Consider the following 3,031-nt stretch of genomic DNA (forward strand, 5'->3'; position numbering starts at 1 on the left):
CAATAAGCGCCCTCAAGCTAAGATTGCCCTTTTGAAGAACCTGGCTTCAGACAGAAATGGCCCAGCTTTTGTAGCTAGTCATGGGCTGGGTACAACCTACAGAAAGGTAGCCCTACCAAGAATGTTACAGCAGGGGCCGGCACCGTGGCTCACTTGGTTAATCCTGGTGCCAGCATCCCATATGGGTGCCGGGTTTTAGTCCCGGTTGCTCCTCTTCCAGTCCAGCTCTCTGCTGTGGCCTGGGAAGGCAGTGGAGGATGGCCCAAGTGCTTGGGCACCTGCACCCGTGTGGGAGACCAGGAGGAAGCTCCTGGCTTTGGATGGGTGCAGCTCCGGCCGTAGAGGCCATTTTGGGGGTGAACCAACGGAGGGAGGACCTCTCTCTCTCTCACTGTCTATAAGTCTACCTGTCAAAAAAAAAAATGTTACAGCAGATCCAAAGAGGTGGCCACTGGCACCTGTTAGCCAACCCGAGTATTTGCAGAAAGTTCTCTGGATCAGAGCAGTGCACCTTCATGGTTGCCCCCGTTTTTTTAGGAGATGCCTTCCTAAAATAATTCCCACAAAGTGTTTCTAGTTGGGCTTCTTAAAAAGGCGAGTGTTATTTAAAAATAATTCAAACAACGGTAATATGCAGCTTACTTTAGATTGTATTACATGCAATGAATTATAGCCAACAGCTAGGGCTCAGAAATTTTTAGTTCCCATAAAATGAACTGTAAAACCTTTGGGGCAGTGTGACTTAAATCCTTGCTTCTGTTTTGGTACAGTACAGATTTTCTTCAAAACTTTCATAGAAAATGAAAATAAAAGTTAAGTTTATTTCAGTGGAAAAAAATGAGAAATATGCATAGGTTTTTCATAATATGTATTTTGTATGAACTTTTTCATAACTTCTTCTATTTGTGGCCAGGTGTCTCTCATTGCCTTTGTTTGTTTCATGCAGTTCTAGGCTGAAATAGATTTTCCATCAAATAATTGACCTTACTACTAATAATACTATAAAAACTCTTAGTCTCAACTGTAGACAGTTCCTATTTCATGAATACTGTCCCCTTATCAATTAAAGATGACCCTCTTCTTCCCTTGGTCATCATCACTTTGTGGGAATGATGACTTCTCATAGATGATCTATGAAGTTCTACTGTTTCTGGGCTGTCTGTCCTACAGAGAAGGTGGGGTGATGAGTAGATGGGGAGGGTTTTATGTTCCTATTCCTGGGAAGCAAAAGTACTTTTCAAGATTCAGTCTGAGAAGAAACAAACTGCATTGTAGTCCATGACACTGCTGTAAGCTGCTGCTAAATCTGTCGTGGGAACAGCCCAAAGGTACTGTGATCTTTTCGTAATTGCGAAGTGTAAACTATACCAGCTGCATTCCCAGACTTTCCAGACAGCCCAGCCTCCTGTCTGGCATCTCAAGAACTTTTATTTTATTTTATTTTTTGACAGGCAGAGTGGACAGTGAGAGAGAGAGACAGAGAGAAAGGTCTTCCTTTGCCGTTGGTTCACCCTCCAATGGCCCCCGCGGCCCGCGCGCTGTGGCCGGCGCACCGCGCTGATCCAATGGCCGGAGCCAGGTGTTTCTCCTGGTCTCCCATGGGGTGCAGGGCCCAAGCACTTGGGCCATCCTCCACTGCACTCCCTGGCCACAGCAGAGAGCTGGCCTGGAAGAGGGGCAACTGGGACAGAATCCGGCGCCCCGACCGGGACTAGAACCCGGTGTGCCGGCGCCGCAAGGCAGAGGATTAGCCTAGTGAGCTGCAGCGCCGGCCTAGAACTTTTATTTTTAAAAGAAACTCCTCAAGCTTCGAACTAGAACCTTTCATTTGGGTGGAAACTTTAAGATAATGAAGTAATTCATACTCCGAGCTTTTAAGAAGAAAAGGTATTATGTCTTTGAAGTTCACCAGGGAGGAAAAAACGTAGTTTTCTTCTTTGGTAAATCCTGTGCCCAGATGAATGAACGAAACACAAGTTGCCTCCTGAACCACACTTTTTACCATGATGGCATAATCCAACCATATCCTGGAATGTGCCAAGAATTCTAATAACTCCTCCACAGGAAAGAATGTACTTGGTTACATGACTCCTCCCGGATTTACTCCAAAGCAATACTCTGCCAGGTACAAAGATAGGGTGCCAGCACTTGTAAGAAATAGAGAAACTGATGAACTGTGGGAGCTGGAATAGTGACGAGTCTTATTCCATTTTGAACTCTTCCTTTCCCCAAAGTATAATGAATCAGTTGGGTCTATATTAATCCAAAAGATGACTTTTGGGGATTTAACATTGATATCATTCTTTCTGACTCATGTTTGCTTTAATTGTATTGAGACATCTCAAGAAAGATTAATAATGATGCCAAATTTTAATGTAAACAATTCTTATTGAAACAAGGGATCTTTAATCTTTTTCTTTGTGTGTTAATGAAAGTTATCTTTCAGCTTCAGATTGCTCAAGGGTTTATCCTAGATCTTCGACTTCTTAGCTTGGGCATAGTTCTTTATGTGAAGAAGCAGGGAAAATACTGTCCAAAGCAGACTGCCAGTTGCTTATTATTTTTTTTCTTTTTCAATACTTTCAGTTACCTATTTCTTCTTTGTTGTTATTTTGTTTTAAAGATTTATTTATTTGAAAATCAGAGTTAGAAAAGAGAGAGAGAGAGAGATCTTCCATCTGCTGATTCACTTGCCAAATGGCCACAATAGCTGGATCTGGGCTCTTCCGAAGCCAGGAGTCAGGAGCTTCTTCAAGATCTCCCACGAGGAAGCTGGGGTCCAAGTACTTGGACCATCTTCTGCTGCTTTCCCAGATGCATTAGCAAGGAGTTGAATTGGAAGTATAATAGCCAGGATTCCAACTGGCAGCCATATGGATTACCATCACTGCAGGCAGAGGCTTAAACTTCTACAACTCTTGTAGGCGGACATATAGTACAAAATTGATAAGGTTTGTGAGCTGGAAGACCACGCCTCATGCCCCTTTGTGACTGCTTGTCCCAACCTGGCCACACCTGTGTGCCCACCTGC

The sequence above is a fragment of the Oryctolagus cuniculus genome, chromosome 14 (assembly GCF_051225735.1).
Source record: "Oryctolagus cuniculus isolate XC-2025 breed Fujian yellow rabbit chromosome 14, ASM5122573v1, whole genome shotgun sequence".
NCBI classification, from domain to species: Eukaryota; Metazoa; Chordata; class Mammalia; order Lagomorpha; family Leporidae; genus Oryctolagus; species Oryctolagus cuniculus.